We start from the raw sequence: 21,647 nt of genomic DNA, 5'->3' as shown, positions 1-21,647 counted from the left end.
ATTTTAGAAGAATTTATTGTGTTAATTTAAGAGTAATTATTTCATGTAATTTTAATGGAAGAAAGGCGAAAATCCACACGTTTATAGACAAAGAGTCCGCCAACACAACAGCAAAGTCAGTACCTTGAGTGGCCACCATTGGCAGCAATTACTGCTCGGCACCGTATCAGCCAAAGTCACTCTTGCGGAATTCTTCCCCACTATGCCTGTAATGCGATGGCCATTTTGGAAGTGTCTGAGGCGTGTTTTGACGTTGACGTTTACGTCGATCGAGTTAATCCCGTAGGTGTTCTTTCGGGTTTATATCTGGTGATCGGGATGGCCATGGCAAGACATTGACGTTATAATTGGCAAAATAGCGGACCGTGACGCGTGCTGTATGTGAAGTAGGGTTGTCATGCTGGAACAACTCCCTCTGTCGTCCCATAATCGGAAGCATGTGACCTGCAAGGACTTCGTTGATGTACCGATTTGCTGTCAAATCCCCTGAACCACCACTAAATCAGATCTTTGTGTGCTGGATATCGTACCCCACACCATGACGCTTCCTCCAGCGAATCTGTCGACCTGTCGAATGCAAATAGGGGCAAAACGTTAACTGCCGCGATTTGGCGCTGAAGCTGTTTACCATCACACAAAGATGACGTTTTGGAAAGAAATGGTATATTTGTATTGTTTTTGTCGCAGTCCAATATTCTCAAAATCGTATATGCGTTTCTTTTTTTGAAGAGTCTAGTACATTTAGAATAATTGTAAATCTCAAGAAAGGGTCTTGGAAATGAATATGTGGCTCAATACAACCCGTTTAGTAGGTACTTTCTCTTATGACTATGACTGCGGGGGACACCAGAAATGGGCTTAACACATTGTGCCCATGTGGGGAATCGAACCCGGGTCTTCGGCCTTATGACTATGAGATTATAAGGTGACAAGTCTTTATAGGGTAAACATGATTTGTCAGTACCATGTCTTTACTCGAAGTTCTATGTTTTCACCCCTGATTCACCAGTCGGGATAGAATTAGTGTCAAAAATCAAGGCAGATATTGATTTAACTGTATTTTACTAAAATGATAATATTTCCTTGGTAGGTAGACGATCTAAGATGATGCATTACTAAAAACATACGATGGTGAATGCAATATTGAGTTAAAAATAGACGTAGAACTACCAGATGATCCTGGTACAGCCAAGGTACGTAACTCGATACAGCTTGCTGCTTTGCTTTAGACCATTTGGCTTACAGAGTTCATCCCATCTCTTGCTAACAGTGTTCATCACATCAGCACGGAGCAGTATCCGTCATTAATAGCTTTGCCTGTTATTGCTTAACACGCTGACTAGTTCTAGTAATCTGTAGCTTCAAGCATTGAATACCATTCTGTTTGTAAAAGAGGGAACTTCGGGGAACGTATTAATGGTTTCCAAGGGATGTATGAATTTATAGAAAGAAAAATGGCATGACTGATCAATCGTTACACTGATAAGATAAAAGATGTACACTATTTACCGCCGTACAGTTATTGGTGATCAACACGAACACGTGAGATGGCGAATAAATGGACACTGGTGGCAGATGTTGACGGCTATTTTCTTGAAGGACAATTCTCACGTGCCATGACTTAACCACCGATACCGTTAGTCGTAAGATGTTGGATTGCTGAAAGATGTAGTTGCCGGTTTGACGACATAATTTAGAGAGAGAGAGAGAGAGAGAGAGAGAGAGAGAGAGAGAGAGAGAGAGAGAGAGAGAGAGAGAGAGAGAGAGAGAGAGAGAGAGAGAGAGAGAGAGAGAGAGAGAGAGAGAGAGAGAGAGAGAGAGAGAGAGAGAGAGGGTTAACCTCTATATCTCTATATGTCATGGTGCAGTTGAAGGGTTATTTTTTAGAGGTAGTTAAATGTACATATCAGATGTTAAACATTGAAAATCAACCATCTGATAAACGCAACCTTGATGTATAATCATTTTTCTCTTCAGTTTAGATACATCACAGAAATCTGTTGTTACCCTATCCAACATCCACCTGTTGGCTTCATCCTGCGGCGGCACCAGATGCCGTGTCGTCAAATGCCACAATTGTGGTTGGCGTTCTAGAAACGTGTAATCGTGGGTTCGAATCCCAGATTAAGTGTGTAGGTGTTCAGCCCAATGCCGATCTATGCTCGTGGTTAAGGTGGAAGACCTGCATGACTTGAGGCATTCCCCTATCAAGCTGGCAGACCGTGATAAAACTAACAAATTGTTCAAAACGGCGTATAACTAAAATCGTTCAGTCAATACGTGGAGTTATGTTCCACGTGCCTCTACTGCAGAGAACCACAAGATGCCCTGAAACACATGCCCATTACTCAATGAAGGAGGGCACACAGCTCGCTCATCACTGACCTGAAAGCAACACTGTTTACAGCCCCATGCTGATAAGATAAATCTGAATTCACTAGCATTACACACGATAAGAAACCACGATAAGGTCTCCATGCAGAAATGTATGGCCAGTTGGTTGAGTTGAATGCTGAAGAAATGCATACGCGTTCTATTTATGTAGGTTATAAAACAACTTTCAATGAAGAATTGTATAATTTTAAACAAGACGTTAAGAAGGCAATATCTTGAATCCTAGACTAACATCTAGTCTCTGAAATGAACATATTTTACAGAATAAATACTGTTCATAAAAATAATCATAAAATAGAATGAAAAGGTCTCCAGAGATTTTCTTCATTTTCTGAAACTGTGGAAATCTAGACTTGCTTGAGCTTTCTTTGATATATTTGCATCAGGGTCGATATGGCAGACTAGTAGAATCCATAGATTTTTCTTTTTTATATTTGGTTCAGCTAGTGTTGAATGTTTGGTATTATATTGTAGTTGTAGATCGTTGTACTGATTGCTTCATCCACGATGTACATTTACAGGAAGCCATATGAAACAAACAAAAGATGTTATACGTATTGAACACGGAAGTTGCACAGGCAGTGTGATGTAACCGGGGGTTGGGGGGGGGGGGTTGTGTGTAAGGGGACTACTATAAACTAGCAGTAAGTCAGACATAAAAGACCAAGTACAAGGAGGCTGGCTTGAACAATACGACCACTGACTATTGTGTCAAAATATTTTGGTTAACATATTTCTTCCCAACCAACAGCCCTACCTCCCAACAACCCCGAATCTTTTTAAATTGATTTTCAGAGATTAGGTGTCTAATTACACGTCGATTGAATGGTTCCCGCCGCTTTTAGCACTACTGCAGAAACATCACGGCGGGTGACCCTAAAATTGGGCTTCCCACATTGTACCCATGTAAGGAATCGAACCCGGTCCTGCGATGCTGCAAGCGAAACTTTAACCACTAGACTAACCCGGCGTTCCATAGACAATTGAGGCAGATATGCTTACTTTTGGTAACTACATTACCACGATAGGAGCTTTGATAAACTGTTGTCAATTACACTACATGCATCTCATTCCGGTGTCTGGTAAGCATGTCACGATTGTTTATGGCTACAGCCTGATAATGCCTCCTGAGATCTTAACCGGATGCAGCGGAGCCAAATCCAATTTTCATATCACGATTTTACAAACATGCACGTATTTCACAGACATTATTAGAAACATGGGATCCGGATCAGAATATAAACCCACGTGCCGCCCCGGTCAAGATTCCACCGGGTATAAAAACAGAGAAGTGATGAACGTATATAGCGTTTTTGCTCTTATTGAATGTATCAGATACTACATTGAGAGAAACTCTACAGTATATGCTGCCTTTTTAGATAACGAAAAAGCATTTGACAGAATATGGCACGATGGTCTATTTTACAAGTTACATCAACTGGGCATCTAGGGAAACATCTGGAAACTACTGCACTACAGCTATACAAATAGTTATGCTGTTGTAAGATATAAGGGTGAACTCTGACAGGTATCCTATTAAGCAAGGTGTTGGCCAAGGCAGAGTCATGTCGTCCTGGTTCTTCCTAGTGTTTATCAATGATTTAATTTCTTCTCTGAGACAGGCTAGTAATGGCCTAAGGGTGTATGGTGTGAATGTTCCGACTATATTGCTTGCTGACGACACAACACTTGTTAGTACTTCACCAAAGTGACTTCAAATTGCTCTCGATACTGTACATACATATGCCAATAAATGGCGCTTAACATACAATCCTGTAAAAAGCACAGTAATCATTTTTAATAAACGTAAACGTAAAGTTAAAACTGTAAACTACACTCTTGGCAATGACAGCATCGCACCAGCAGATTCCACTATTTACGGCGGTATACTTCTAACGTCTGATTTAACATGTGAATCTAGAATAGAAAAGTGCTGTCAGAAGGCAAGACAGAGTGTTAATTCCCTTAAATGCTTGGGGCTAAATAACACTGACCTACATCCATCTACCAGTGTTTAGATATGGCAAAGAATGATTCTGAAAACAAGTTTTTATGGCTGTGAACTATTGTTTGACATTTAAGGGCAGCAACTTTGGTTGCTAGAAAACACACAGTGGTACTTTGCCCGCACTGTCCAGGGACTAGATAAGAGATCTCCGTCTGAATCCACTATTGCAAACTTAGGATTGTGGACCATGATTGGCTACATTCATAAAAATAAACTCCAGTTCTTTGGCTCTTTATGCAACACTAGTTGTGACAATCTCATAAAACACATATTCTGTGCTTCCATGGCTAATACACCCCGAAAATCAACTATTTGTGGGGATCTTCAGTCTGTTTTGTGCAAATACAACCTTAGAAACTACTTACATACTTACTTATACAGTGGTTCATTTCCCCCCTAACACCAGTGGAGACGAATTATAAACAGACACGTACAAGAATATGAAGAACACACGTGGCGTAACAAAGTATCACTTAATGCAGGACTGTCTCGTTACATGCGAGCTCATACATCACTGACATATCACATACTTTTGAACTTAGCATTTTTATACCCTGAACACAGAGCAGCCTTGCAATTATGTTTGAAACTTTCATCACGAAATATAATCTCAAAAGAATGTTTGCTTTGTAACAAGCACGCTTGTGACTATGACAACCATGTGATACTACACTGTGAAAAATTATTAGGTCTCCGAAATAACTTTTTCTCATCTCTGATTGATCTACTTGATGTTGAAACCTATGTAAATTTTGAAATGTTGGAAGACGACGAAATGCTGTCAACTCTCCAAGGTGCAGCTACACAGTTCACACGATCCCTAGTGCGGGACACATACCATGCTGTCATTATAAACTTTGCAAACTATGTCTATCATTTGAAACAATATCTTGAGTTTGTATTTTAATGGAGGCACAAGTGACGCCATCCCTTTGTGAATGTTTCTGTACATATCAATTGTCAACTATGAATAACATTGTCCTGTTTGTAAATACTATTGTGTTGTATGTTTGATTGAATTCTCTCTCTCTCTCTCTCTCTCTCTCTCTCTCTCTCTCTCTCTCTCTCTCTCTCTCTCTCTCTCTCTCTCTCTCTCTCTCTCTCTCTCTCACGGCGGGTGACCCTAAAATTGGGCTTCCCACATTGTACCCATGTAAGGAATCGAACCCGGTCCTGCGATGCTACAAGCGAAACTTTAACCACTAGACTAACCCGGCGTTCCATAGACAATTGAGGCAGATATGCTTACTTTTGGTAACTACATTACCACGATAGGAACTTTGATAAACTGTTGTCAATTGCACCACATGCATCTCATTCCGGTGTCTGGTAAGCATGTCACGATTGTTTATGGCTACAGCCTGATAATGCCTCCTGAGATCTTAACCGGATGCAGCGGAGCCAAATCCAATTTTCATATCACGATTTTACAAACATGCACGTATTTCACAGACATTATTAGAAACATGGGGTCCGGATCAGAATATAAACCCACGTGCCGCCCCGGTCACGATTCCACCGAGTATAAAAACAGAGCAGTGATGAACGTATATGTATGGTCCACTGCTTGGTCGAGAGATCACCAGTGATGTCTCCAGATGTTGGCGTAAGCATGTCCTACTCTACCCATAGCAACCACCTGTCCCAACTGTACAACGCGCATAAAAATATGTTTGTTGCCCACGATGCGCGTAAACGTGTTTGTTACCCAATCTGTGATGGACAGCGTTATCAGTGAAGAAGAATAAAAATGATTGGCAGAAGTCCCACTCGGTTAGTTGTAATCAGTAAACTACTACTCCAAATGGGAACCTTAGATTCAGACACTGATTCACCATGCGTTTACAGCTAGGATCGTGCATCATCTTGCAATGAGCATCGTAACATAAACAGATGACTGTCGATTATGATTAAACGTTTTCCCGTATAAACAGCAAGTGCCCTACATTCAAAGTAAGTCAAAGTTTGTGTAGATGTTTATGGTACACAGACAACTGAAGGTAACCTTTTTGGCGGATCCCATGACATTCCCCAGATCGGTGTCTAGATCTCTCAGGGGCACATTCGTGGTCAAATGCAGCACGCGGGTGTATAATGAATAATTTCCATGTCAAATGGTGGGAGCAGTACAGTGTTGAACTCACCTTCCGCTTGCCCTGTTACTATCCGTGTATATATTGCTGGTTTGTGTCATGGATTGCAAGTATCATTCCAACATGAATGTATGTGATTCTGGGAAAATAAATATTATCGAAAAAAAAAAACCGAGGCATGGTAAAAAATACCACAATGCATATGACTGAACCTTAGCAATTACATTTGTTTTCATGTGACATGACGGCAGCATGTAAATTAGAGGTTAAACTGTATAAACCTATGGTTAATATAATGAGCAGCAATCCAGGTCGTCGGGGTACGATGACACACCATCGCGAAGTCACCGAGTCTGGTTCTCTGAACCACAAAGCCACGTTCTCACGACCAGATAATGTTGCAGTGGAGACGTTTTGACCCTGAATGTCCTCTACGTAAGTTCCTCTTACAATGACCACCCGTGAAGATCCGGGTTAGAATGGGTCTTCAGTAACCCGTGCTTGTCGTAAGACGATTAACGGGATTGGGTGGTCTGGGTCCCGACCCACAAAGCGTTCGTAACGTTAAAACCTGTCGTAACTCTATAGTTTATCACAGACTTACGAATGTCGTAACGCTACGATCATTTTGTGGATCGGGACCCAGGCTCAGCTGACCAATTGCGCAGATCGATGCTCATGCTGTTGCTGACTGGATTGTCTGGTCCAGACTCGATTATTTACACACCGCCGACAGCGCGGCGTTATATAACAAACCAACAAACCAACCAACCGACCAATCAACCAACCAACCAACCAATCTACCAAACAACCAACCAACCTCTTAGAATACACTTTACCTTGTAGAAAGTAGTAAAATGTTACCTAGTTTGGTATTATTGCACTTTCTTAATAAAGATCGAACTCACGCCCCCTGTCAGGTTATTGGATGGTGCCTTGTTAAATAATTGACTGGAAAATTAATATGTTTCAAATGACTGGACGTTAGAGAGGCAAAGCCCTTTCATAATCATGCTCAAAGCAGTGACAGTTCTGACAACATTGTAAGCATTTGCCTCTAAATCCTTCACTAGTATTGGCGAAAGACGAACGTATCCTGTCCCATCGGTGGCCTCCTCACAAACACATGCAAAAAACAAGTCGATTGTTCCCCAGAACGGTGGCAGGATAATAGGCCCACTCCGACAAAAGACCCCAGACAAAACACCCCAAGGCTAAATGCCCCCATGACGATAAACCCTCAATGGGTAGGTAAGCCCTCAATGCAAAGATGTAATAGAATACCAACAAATCGTTTTGCAGCACATGAATTTATTCTCACATGAATATATTATTTAAAATATAATATAAGTTTTAACATTTTTAACGTTTTAACTTGTCTCTGTAACAGCATTTAAAAGGCCATCTTAGTAAACACAAACTCACCGCCCTGTCCAACAAAATCAAACATAGGAGCAAGTGACCAATTCTAAGCCAATTCTCTTGAACAACATTTAGCAGACTTCATTCCATTGTTAAAATAACAACATCGTCACTGAGGAGCCTGGGTGCACATGGTTTTCACATATGCTACTTACCTGTAACAACTGTCAGTAGTGGGAGGAATTGTTTACAAAACATCATGTTATCTGTCAACTCAAAATCAACTCAAAGGGTGTTTTATCCTATGGGTGGAATTTTGCAAGGGCTTTTTGTCATGGGGGCATTTAGCCTAGAGGTTTTTTGTCCGAGGGCGTTTTGTCTGAGTGGGTCTATTGTCTGCCCACCCCAAGAACGAACATAGGGAGCAAGTTAACCTGAGGACTTAAATGGAACATCGTTTCGGTTCCGGATGCATCAAATTTAGAAATTGCCTGTACATTTAATCACAGTACACTTGAAAGCCTAACTTAACCCTTGATACTGTGAAACAGTCCTTGTATCTAAATCACCCGTGTCCTTCTATACGTGTTTCAGCAAGTCGAGTTCGTGAAAGTAATCCTGGCGTTGTCTGTCTAGATTTGATCAGTAATTCTGTTGCCCTGTTCTTACAGGGGATCTGTCTCTCTTGGAAACAACCAGCTCGTCATGTTACACGAATCACCTGTTGGTGCAAATGTTGAGGCTTTATGTTGATAAATAGCTTTTGACTTTTAAGAGTGTTCCCAAGATAAAGCAATAAGGGAAGGTTGTTCTTGATCTGGCCACGTGAAAGTAAATTCACCCCCACCCCCCAAACCACTGAATTCCAGACGTATTAGATTTTAGATTTTAAAACATTTTCACAGACAACTTGTACATTTATATATCTTTACTGTAAGGACCAACAATATTTTATTTCTGCCTTTGATTGTCAACACCAGTCTAACACTGATAGATACTGACACCACAATCTGGTCGTTATTCTTAATGGTTCCAAAGTGTGTGTGTGGTATCCATTTCCCGTGATCCTAATTGGCTTCCGAGGAATTACAACGGAATAACAAATTGCGGATACCTCCAGAAAATACGAGGCTGTGAAGATGAAAAAAGCCGGAGCTACCGAATTCAACAAAGGACTCCATGCAACTCGCGTTCACCTACCTCCGCTTCACAGCGCGAGTTATGCAATTTATGACTGATATCCTTTGATAAATACACAAAAACTATAAAACACTTCTCAGCGTTTTTTTTGGTGGAAACCAACATTATACACGTTTCAAAATGTCAAAGAGGACAGATATAACGTTTTCACCTCGTTGAGAGCTAAGCAATCAATACCTGGAGCTACCAACTTTACATTTCAAATTTGTATATGTGAATGTTGCGAAGAAAGTTAAAGATACGTAGAATATTAAACAGAGGTGCAAAATCATCATCAGTGTTGCATTATATATTCTACAGTATCAATATGAACAACCGATTTTCACGTTAGAATACATATAAACGATGTTGTATACGATTATGTTGATCACATGTAGCTCTAAATGCGGTTACTGACATGCCAACACTTGAAACGGCTTTACTTTTACCGTACCAAATTTATCGTGTGCTTTCAACTTCTGAAAATGTTTCAAAACCATTTAGATTGAAAGTGCAACAAAGCGCATTCAACAAAATTGAAAGTAAGCAGTTCCAGTGATTTGTGCTCATGAAGGTATGTTCCATACGTCCCTAATTTGTTTCAGGTGAACAATTGACTAGCCTTTGCATGTGTTTCTGGCGGATGATACCGGTGGGACAGGAAACGTTTACCGTTACTATTATCACCACTATTTCATAGTGATTCATATACACATGCTTCTGCTACAATCGGAATTTTACAATCGACTCTGCTTTCAGCGGATATTTCTTATAGGAGTTGTAAAGATTTGGTCGCTTTCATTTACTGAATGCCTATTCCTCAGGGTTTCTACAATGGACTTTGTAAGCTACTAGGTGTGCAAAGCCCACGATAAAACATTAAATGGTATACATTTTCACTGCTGCCCACAAGAGATCGCAGTGCTAGTATTAATAGTTTTTCTAACCCAGACATTCAGCTTCAGCAGCAGAACTCCGATAAAAACCTATGTGTTTTGTAAATGCAACTGTTATTGCCAAGAGAAAGTTCTTATGACCCCACGGGACCAGATCTTTCCCTTGGATGGACTACGTGTGAGACGTTTGATTTGTTTCAAGGCCATAAAATATAAGATGTATGGGTGAACAACTTCTGTCTTACAATTAGGAGTGACGTTTCGGTGAACCTTAACACACTGTTATCAAGCAATCGATGGTTGAGAGACATATATGCGTGTGTAATAAATAATTTGTTCATATGTGTATCTTATCCTTACTTCGTAATTATAAATGACTCTCAAACAAGGAAATAAACATGTCGACGTAAAGTCTTAATGAACGGAATGAACATTTGACATTCTCTGTAATGTCTCTTTAAAAAAGCATAATTATAATTGAATACTTTCCAACAGCCACCTGGCATTTAAAAATGAAAATAGCTCATTGTGGAATTTCTTTGGCCGTGCTGCGTTTAAATGCTTCCTGTATGTAGTTCCCAAATGCTCCATTAGTAAAATGGAATTTGCCTATAGGTCTGGCGGTAATGAGGTGAAAGCATGTTAGTATTTTAAGCACGAATATGCCTGAACTTATTGTCGACGTTTTAAGCCATGTGATTTAGTAACTACTTGTTTTATGTGCTAGTTATTTCGATAGTAAACACACACTGGACTCGTTGAGTAATTAATGTAGTATTAGACAGCTATTTGTGTGGCGTTCTCCTCCTCGAAACATATAGTACGTCGATTTGTTTTGTTTGGTTGGTGTTTAACGCCGCACTCAGCAATATTCCAGTTATATGGCGGCGCTCTGGAAATAATCAAGACTGGGCCAGAGAATCCAGTGATCAACATCATGAGCATCACTCTACGCAACTGGGATACGATGATATGTGTCAACCAAGTCAGCGAGCCTCCCGATCCCGTTGATCGCCTCTTACGACAAGCATGGGATCTTATGAAGTCGAACTCTTTGACTTCCAGCCTGCAAGTCGAGTCATAGCTTGGTTCATACACATTCAAAGAGTGAGTTATTATTAATAAGCTGTTTACTTTGGTCACTGTGTCCGTGAGGTTGACATATCGTGTAACATTTTTTTTGTAAATGCATAACGTGAACAGCTACTGCCTTGGATACACCAAAAGCTTGGGGGACCAAATGGCGCCTTAGCGACGAGCTGTGCAGCAGTAAAGGCGCGGAGCGTGCTGATTGGTTAATTGATTCAGAATCGGAACTATGCATATAGAATATTAATCAGTCTCGATAATCTGGATTTGGATGATTGTGATAGCACCTGATGCTGTCAAGTCCTGATAGCCAAACCAAAACATGAGTCTCATTAACCTATTCAGACAATGACCTTCTTTTCAGCCGATCCGAATTTTCTCGTGTGAAAGTGAAAATCGACACCACAAACAACTATGGTTACACTGAATTCCAATGCCTTGTTTCATAAGAAAATGGTATTTACTTTTAAACTGTAATAACATCGTATTTCTATATTTTATGGCGAGGTGTAGGCAGCATGACCTTAACGGAGACGTCACAGACTGCCCCATATTGATGAGGTCGTAAATGATTCACAATGCATCTGACTCACTGGTTACACCTATTATGTGTTTTTTGCGCTTATTCAATGTAATTCTGTAATAATTCTGATATAATATCAAGTCCGTACCAGACCGCCAAACTTTTCTAGCGGGAGAGCCTCGTTTTGAGATTTCCGCAATTTCCAGGTTTCCGTTTGTCAGAGCTCGCTGTACGACAGAGCACGCTGCACGACGTGTTTGGGAGGATTAGAAGGAGCGTATCGTTGCAATATACAAGTGCTTAGATGTATCACATAATGCTCATTAATAATTATGTATCCAGTTAAATGAATTGGTCTCAAAATTCTGGACTGGTTATTGTACTATGTTGCGCAGTAGGACGGGACCCAGTCAGTAGGAAACGAGACTGTTGTGTAATCAATGTTTTGACTTGTCTCTGCATAAGAAATTCATTATATGTGTATAGTTTCATTTTTGTGTATATGGGACATTTTTTCTGTTACAGTTCGATATGTTGACTCAAAGTTTGTGTAAACATCCGCGTTGAATAAAACACAGCCACGTTTAATACGTTTTTCCAGGAAAAGGATTTATATAATCCTACTGTACATCTCCGACAGGTGCCCGTAGTGATCCGTGCACATACATTGTGAATTGAGAGGATTTGGCATAACATTATTTATGTCAAGACCGCGTGCAGTGTCTGTATAGAAATTTGTGGAATCTTGGCCGTGGAAACATGTAATCAACCATCAAGCTTCACCTTTGGCACAACGAGGGCACTGGTAAACACACCTGGGTGGCTGAAAAGTTCTGAGTCTGAGAAGACTTTTTTAAAAATAGAAAACCCTATATATGTTGTAGAACAGTGTGTCACCTTTAGGGGATGATGTACCTTCCTTTCCAAATGTTCAGAGGTTTGTTTCTTGTTGAATCAATAGCAATACATGCATATCAAACTCAGCAATATTTATGCTACGTGACGGTGGTCTGTAAATAATCGAGTCTGGACCAGATAATCCAGTGATAACTGTGTGAACATCGATCTACGCAAATAGGATACGATGACATGTGTCAACCAAGTCAGCGAACCTGACCATCCGATCCCGTTAATCGCCTCTTACGGCAAGCATGGGTTACTGAAGACCGATTCTAACCCGGATCTTCACGGGTTGTTGGTGGGCAGCAGGGCTAATGAAAGGATGACAGAGCCACGATTTGAAATCAGGAAGACATTCAACAGAAATCGACTGATCAAACGCGAGATTGTCAATATTTATTTTATGAGACCGTGAGTAATGAATTGGGAATGACAAACATTTCCGAGCTCTGCTCAAAGGCTTCTAACTCATGCATACCGTTGCACAAAACAGTCTTAGGCAATAAGGTAACCGTAACTCCCATACTTTAACAAAGGCTTACGATAGTCAAAGTGAAGAGCTCGCTTTGTACACCGTAATCGGCAGAGTGAAGGTTGTGTCATGATCACTTTGCGGGAGCCCAGACATGCTCAATTCCATATATGCTCACCACGAGACCCATGCACGCCCAGACTCGCCGTCCCAACAATGGCGTCTGACGCCTGATCACATCACTTGGAAACCGTTTACTGTCGCCCCTCAGTGGGGCTTCCTACTGTTCTGTGGTGAAATAAGTGAGTGAGTTTTATTTTACGCCGCTTTAAGCAATATTCCCCCAATATCACGACGAGGAACACCAGAAATGGGCTTCACACATTGTACCCATGTGAGGAATCGAACCCGAGCCTCCGGCGTGATGAGCGAATACTTTAACCACAAGGCTCCTCCACCGCCCCCTGTCTGGCTTTTATGTTCTTAAAACGGTCTGAAGTTGGTTACAAGTGTACAACTCAATGTTGCAGCCTGAGAGTGGTTGGGATCAGCGTCTTTCCCTCCGATCCTCACTCTCTCGTCACTTGTCAGGTACACCTTGCATATCTTTCCTTCTTTTTCTTCAACGGTTCGCAGGGATCCATTTCCACTTTGCTATATACACACCAAAACATTTGACATAATCATAACTCGTAGACATGTTCATGAAGCATATTTTGCCATTGTGGGGAATATTGATGACTTTGTCTTCTTGTATTGCTGGATTTCTTAACGTGTATTTGTAATGTTTAACGAAAAGTGGCGAAAGGCTGCATTTCATTGTATATATGCATCTTCCACGTCAACAGATTGTGTTTTATGCCAGAAGTTTGCCGTGTTTCGGCGGTTATTGTCATCCCAGTAACGTTTTTTTGGTGTCGGTAAGTTTACTAATTACTAAAGTACTTCACCAAACCCCCGAATATATATGTAAAAGTACATGCTATTTAATAACATGGAAAATCCCTTAACGCTTTGAGCATGCACAAGTGCATGGAAACAGGCGCTGTATAAATAGCCGTTATTATTACTATTACCTATAAGGACTATTTCGTGGCTAGATATTATAGTCTCACGTAAGATGGTGAGTCTATAAGAGCATGAACCCTATAATTTGGACTTTTGGAATAGTTTATATGTACATACGTGTGTGGCTGTATGTGTGCGCATAGATCTCTCGTAATTAATTGATCCGGAAAACACGTCCGAGGGATTTCCGTTCGACAGATACCTATACCAAACATGTACACAAAGGTACCTTACCAATTAGTGGCGATCGTTAATCAGGACGATTTGACGGGAACACCTTGTCGGTAGGTACTGTATATAGGTGTAAGAACATGATCCCTTATGCTGTTCCGCTTTAAGCTGTAATTAAGTGTCTAGAAATAGCCACAGAAAGATACATCAAAGTATGAAACATGAGGAGTTGGACATGTGTTGTGTTCCTGTTACTTATAATTACTTGACTAATTACTGCCGATATTGTAAACGAAGTACTTGTTTGAACTGCCGTAGGAGGACCACTGTTGGAAGTAGGAAGAACTTGCTGTATGTTCTTTTAGTTGAAATATGCCACACGCTGTGACCTTTCGTGACAGTAGTTTTTAATTGGATAAAGTGCAGTCTTTGACGTAACGGTACCTTTGTCTTCCTGTTAGGAGATGTTTCTGTCTAGTCTAAGATACCGTATCTCAGGAATCAGCAACGAAGATGCAGAATAGTCACAATACACTGGATGTTGGGGTGGTGTCCCGGTTCACAGTCTTGCTTGAAGCAGGCAGCGGGGTATCAGTTTCAGACATATTGATCCAGACACTGCCATGTCCTGCTGCTGGCTTTAGGCCATCCATCTTATGTTGTTGGTTTCTCAATACTAGCTTTGTTAGTCGGAATAATGTAGCATAAAACAAATATCACCCTGCCTTTGGTAGAGAACACGACAAGGATATGTGCACAAATGGTCCGCCATTTGATAGTTTTTAGTTTAAAGGAGTGAGTGAGTATGGTGTTACGCCGTTTTAAAGCAATATTCCAGCAATATAACGGCGGGGGACACCAGAAATGAGCTTCACACATTGTACCCATGTGGGGAATCGAACCCGGGTCTTCGGCGTGACGAGCGAACGCCTTAGCCACTAGGCTACCCCACCGCCTCTAGTTTAAAGGAGATTGTGTGGAGATTTTAACTTTAAGTGTATATCAGGTTACCTTTACACACACACACACACACACACACACACACACACACACACACACACACACACACACACACACACACACACACACACACACACACACACACACACACACACACACTGAACTAAATGCAATATTAAAACTTAAACGAATGCGTATGAAACATTTAAAACGTACTCATTCTTGAGATAGCGGCTTGGATTGCGTCCAACGTTTTCAGTTGGTCATCGACCTGTATTAAGGAATTAGAAACGTCAAAACCCTTTCCACATCCATACAAATCTCTGCTAAAAGCAGAGCCGATTGCACAATTCTGACCATACCAAGCGCATGTATTTGTTTTAGCAGTATTACAGCTGTAAGATGTTGTTTATAAACAATCGAGTCTGGACCGGACAAACCAGTGATTGTCACATGCGATACGATGACAGAGCATGAGTTTATGAATCACTATGCAAGTGATGATACCAGGCGTTCGCGCCCCACCGGTAACACCCGTCATAAAACATATGCCAAGTCTAGTAATTTGTTCACCTGAAATATTCGGGAACGTGTGGTACAAGTCAAAATAGGGAATTGCATCGGGCATATTTTTTTGTCACTGATGCATCAACGAGTTGCATATGTTTGTAACGCATGATACTTTGCTTCCATTTATCATAGCTATGAATACACGGACCAAGATATAAGAGCAACAACACCTTCTCCATATTTGCAAGAAATCGCTTCCAAAAGCCGTGTCAACTGATTGTTAATGTACGATTCCAACTATACTGACGTACGAAAGAAAGTGTACACCTGTTGTTTTCGAACTACTTTCCTAAAACTACTTTGAAGTGTATTTCATTGTGACTTGCAAGGTACAGACATTGTGTCCGTGGTGCCCTAACACCTATTTTATCCATGATATCGTGGGATATCATGAAAATCATTAATTTCTTGAATCGACCGAGCATGTTATGCGCCAACAGTATAGTACTGAGAATGTTCGTGGGATACCTGTTAAAGGCACACATCAAGATTCCAAGATTATCAGCTGCGGGAGGAGAACGAGCCATTGGAATGTCACAGATGGGGGCTTCTAACAGCTAAAATGTCAAAACGATGAACAAGGTAGGCCATCAACAGACTAAAGAGACCCGTCAACCAGATTGGCCAGACTGTCCCAGAACTCGGCGACCGAGAGTGACCACCCAACCAGATGACCCTCACCTGGACATTCTCAATTTGTGCAACCGGATGCTCACAATGGCGTCATCAGCATCAACAGTGTTGGATTACCGCACCAACAGCAAGTCAGTGATGTTGCTGTAGGCATCCGGGTCTATCGACGATTTCAGGGCATGTTAGGATCCCTTCACCATCGGCTGAATCGTCTACTTAAAAGTCACAATGAAAACACTGTTAAGATATTTTTTCGGAAAATAATAATAATGCAATGAACAAATCTTCTTTTCCCACTATTTCTTTAACTATTAAATGTGAATGAAGAAGTACTTGTTTTAAATTTTTTGTGCTATGACATTCTGTTTGTAAATAATAATATAATGAATATATATTATATGTTTTTAAAACCCCATCTCATTTAAGCTTTGTACTTAAAATGATCATGTGTACAGACTTGGTCTCGGCGCTATTTGGCTGAACTAATACCGATGCGACGTAAAACAAAACTCAACTCAACTCTCGGGAAATAATCCCAAATCACGGGGTGTATACTTTCTTTGGGACCGCTGTTTATATACGTAGAGAAACAAATAAAGGAACACAGGAAAATTCAAGTGTTCCTTTAATATTTTCTTGTTTTCATCACCAGCTTTGAATAGCGCTGTGGTGATGAAAACTGGAAAATAACAAAGCAACGATTGAATTTTCCTGTGTTCCTTTATTTGTTTCTCTACGTATATTAAGAGCACGTGTTTATGAATTATAATGAAAAAGTTGATGGAAAGGACAAAAGCAAAACAACAGCAACAACAAATATAGGCCTGCATAGCAATTTCGAATGGGCATTGATTTTTAGGTAAAGTCGTATGACGCTGTTTGAAATCTTCGTAGAAAGCACATGCTCTAATGTACATAACATGCAAGCAGCAAACTGAAGCTGATGGAATATAGCTCGATATGATGGTAAGGTTTACGATTAGAACGTTTTATCTTTCTCTCTCGTACATTCTTCCCTAGTTTCGACTACTTGTAATGTTGGCCTTTCAGCCTGCCCTCCGAGTAAGACTGAGGAGGAAGCACTTTTCCATAAATATAACTTCCTGAGTAATGCGGCAGTCGAATTGGCCGTGAAATAGGATAATATATGTGTGCTTTGTATAATACAGTTTCAAGTGGGCAAATAGATGGATACAAAAACATTGTTTTTAGCGGAATAATTCATGACCGGCGGCAGATAGGAAACAAACAACGCCAACTGACCTATTGTAACGCGGGCATTTTGCAGAATGTACACACAATGATTCCACTTCACCCACTTTATGTGACATCATGCTACTGGCTCATTTTAACCCTTCTTTAACACCACGGTGTACATATACTGAGTTTATGCCAGTAATGCAATGATAATCAAAAAAGTCATTATTTGTGCTCTTGTGCATATGCTTCAGACTTACCATGCTAAAGTGTGTACCTTCTGATTGGTGTGATCAACTGACAAGAACGGACGTTCAGACTGAACATGTTACAGCGTGTACCTTCTGATTGGTATGACCAATAAACAAGAACTGACTTTCAGACTTACCATGATGCAGTGTGCCTTCTCATTGGTATGACCAATAAACAAGAACTGACTTTCAGATTTACAATGATCCGTTCAAGGAACTTGAACTTAGATTGATTTCTATAAAAATCTATCTCGATTGGGGTGATGTAGCTTGTACGGTGATCGTGAAATACTTCAGATTTGTTGGATTATCTACTCTTGATAAAAAGCATTTTTGCTGTCCCATGAAGATCTGGGTAAGAATTGATCTTCAGCAACCCATGTTTGTCCCAAGAAGCAACTAACACTTATGGCTGGTCAGGTTTGCTGACTTGCTTCACACAGTCAACCTTCTGACTTAAATAAACATACGTAACCCTAACAGGTTACCCTGCCAAAACTGAATTATTTGCGACAGCAGCGTAAGTTCTGATCGTTATGACATGAACCAATAGCAATATTCCAGCGATATCGCTGCGGAGGACACCAGAAATGGGCTTCACACATTGTACCCATGTGGGGAATCGAACCCGGGTCTTCGGCGTGACGAGCGAACGCTTTAACCACTAGGTTACCCTACCATCCAATGATCCAAGGAGGAAGTGGTGATCAGATGGTCCTGATGTTGCCAGTGTGGCTCTCCGCGTTTCGTCAATTTCTATATTTTATTAGCCTGGTCGAGACACTATAATTTACTATAGTGTATTATGAGGGGCGGTAGGGTAGCCTAGTGGTTAAAGCGTTCGCTCATCACTCCGAAGACCCGGGTTCGATTCCCCACATGGGTATAATGTGTGAAGCCAATTTCTGGTGTCCCCCGCCGTGATATTGCTGGAATATTGCTGAAATCGGCGTAAAACTAATTTCACTCACTACCGGACATTCAGTCAGTCATGATATAAAGCACCAACTCATTGGGAGACTTTACAAACTGATGTGTTTATTTCGCACATACGAATCCCTATTATTGGGTTAAGGACACTCGTAGCAGTTACAGAGTATTCACAACTACCACACCAATCATGAACTACCAGTGATCCAGGACATGCGTAAGGCTATAGTGGTACTTCATGATCTCTTAGTCTCATGTTCACTACCGTTCTGGGGAAAGTGCCGCAGAATGATGGTAATTGATTTCCGTAGCATGTCCATTGCACTTGACAAGTAGTTAATAGCATGTGCATTTCAGGCAGTGTCAGTAGGGCAGTTATCAGATCAATACAGGCAAACCCGGTATGTTGGGTGTATGCTGAGTCTGGGTGCTGATCATTTCCTATCCGTTGCAGCATGTATGGTAAAGTTCGTTACAAGTGTGTGCTTGATTTCAAGACTCTCGCCTTGAAATGACACGTGGTCCGCGTAAATTAGATGGAATCATTTAGTCATGGCATTTAACGGTCGTGTATCAAACACGGTACGGTAAAATAGGCTGGTGATTTATTGTTGTGTCAAGATTGCATTTTTTTGTTACGAAAGATTTATTTTGAAAACAATGTAATTAATGTATAATTTAGCAATCTTAATGTTCGGACGGTGTCAGTTACAGATTACTTTGACAAACTAGCTGACAGAGTAAGGATACGTTTTTAGACGAATGCTACCATCTGCGGATCTCGACAACAATAAACCATGTAACCAACTTAGAATTATTGAGTGAGTTTAGTGTTTCAGCAATATTCCAGCAATATAACGTGTGTGGTGTTTGCAGTATTAATCTTCAAGGAAGATATCACTACCGTGAAACCTTCTTGTGGAAGAGTACGAAAATCGCGACAAGTTCTTGCACATTAGACCCGTGAAGATCTGGGTTAGAATTGATCTTCAGTAACCAATGCTTGTCGTAAGAGGCGACTAACGGGATCGGGTGGTCAGGCTCGCTGGCTTGGTTGACACATGTCATCGTGTCGAATTGCATAGACTGATGCTCATATTGTTGATCACATATTGTCTGGTCCAGACTCGATTATTTCCAGACCGCCGCCATATAGCTAGACTTGCTGAGTGCGGCGTAAACTAAACTCAATCTCTCACTCTTGCACGTGTACGAAAATCTTGAAACCTTAATGTAAAGGGGTACAATAACCGTGAAAGGCTTGGACATTTTATGCAACGGACCAATATTACAGGCATTAACCACGAATCAAGTTATGAAACAATTCAGAAATAGTACATATAAATTCTGGGTTGGCCATTGTGGCACATTTTATATTGTTGTCTGTCATAATACATCAAGCAGAATCGCCAATCACATCTAGCTAGCGAATGTGTCATCTGGTATAAATGCATGCTACGTGTAGGCACTGTTCTGGGAGAAGCGCCACAGGAAATGGTGGAAATGTTGAATGAGCATGATTGGCGTTAAGGACAAAGCGCATTTCAGCACACACAGATCATTCCTTACACAAATCCACCTTAAAACCCGTTGTAAATGTGTTGGGTTTTAAGCCGCTTTATGCATCTTCCATCACATATTTGCCTGGACCAAACACTATAATCCAAGCTCTCTATGCAAGTCTTAAAGCATGTGTCAAATTTAATAATATTTCTTTTCAACATGTTTTGATTGTCCACTGGGTTTACGACAAGGGTGTATCTTAATCCCTCTTCTTTTTTCCATTCTTATCGATGAACTAGCTTATGAAATCGAAGCATGTTGCGTACCTGGAATTCAGCTTCATCCAGAATTTGTACAGTTATTTCTTCTCTTATTTGCTGTTGATGTTGTGTTTATCTCTGATACAGTGTTTGCTTATCAGAAAAGACTTGATGTCCTAAAAGTCTAACTCTTGGTATTTTATTCAGCAGGTCATTAGTAAGGACCAAGAACACAGAAAGTGTATGTCTGCAGGCTAAGCAAGTTTTCTTTGGTGTATTTAGATCACTGTCAACGTTTAAGCCGTTACCTTTCGACTTGTTCTTTAGATTTATGACACCAAAGTTTGTCAGATTTTATTTTACGGTGCAGAAATATGGGGGCTGAATGTTGTTTAACGAAATAGAAGTTATACATGTAACAGCTTGTAAACGATTTCTAGGAATTAAATTAAATTCTGTATCAGCACATGTTGTGCGGGGCGAATGTGGAAGATATCCATTGTATATTTATGCCATCAAATGGTCCAGCAAATATTGGTGTAAAATATTGAAAACTCAAATGAGCGTTATGTAAAGAAATGTTATACTAGTAATATGTTTGTAGAAATGGAAAGTAGTGGTTGAAAGAGCTGGACATCTAGGACAAAACATACAAGTCTATGCATTCGGATTGGTTTGGCAAGAACAGATGGTTCGAAATGAAACGTTATTTTTAGATGAATTTTTAGGTAGACTCAAAGTTTGGTATCAACAGGACTGGCATTCTGCACTAGTAAAGGACACACAAACATTTGAATACTCGTTGTTTAAACCTATGTTCGGTGTTGAATCTTCTATCCTCACAGTCAACGATTATAAACATAGACGGGCTCTTGCTCAGTTTAAATTGGGCTCTTATAACTACGAATAGAAACTGGCAGATATATTGGACAGGCTAGAAATGACAGATTATATGTAATATCGGCGAACTGCCATATATAGAAAATAAATATCACTTCTTGCTTATTTGAGGTATATATCAAGCATTGCGGCATTTGTACATCCCTTTACGATTTTATGAATATCCAACAATCCACAAATTTAATATGCTTATACAATCATCAAATGCAAGAATCTTAAAACATTTATCAGTATATATATATCAAGCTATATTACTGAGACAGTCTTTATTATAACATTTTCACTGAA

The 21,647-nt window shown here is 40.4% G+C and overlaps 1 protein-coding gene across 1 annotated transcript in view; it reads left to right on the top strand.

Moving 5' to 3' along the window:
- The window catches only part of LOC124252981 (acetylcholinesterase-like), a 58,479-nt gene that overhangs the window by 5,932 nt on the left and 30,900 nt on the right, over positions 1-21,647 (top strand). The gene's annotated exons all lie outside the window — the stretch shown is intronic.

This window comes from Haliotis rubra, unplaced genomic scaffold, assembly GCF_003918875.1.
Source record: "Haliotis rubra isolate DU_JTF1 unplaced genomic scaffold, ASM391887v1 Scf10, whole genome shotgun sequence".
Taxonomy (NCBI): Eukaryota; Metazoa; Mollusca; class Gastropoda; order Lepetellida; family Haliotidae; genus Haliotis; species Haliotis rubra.
The sequence above is the reverse complement of the archived record's forward strand: the minus strand, read 5'-3'. Positions and strand labels throughout refer to the sequence as shown.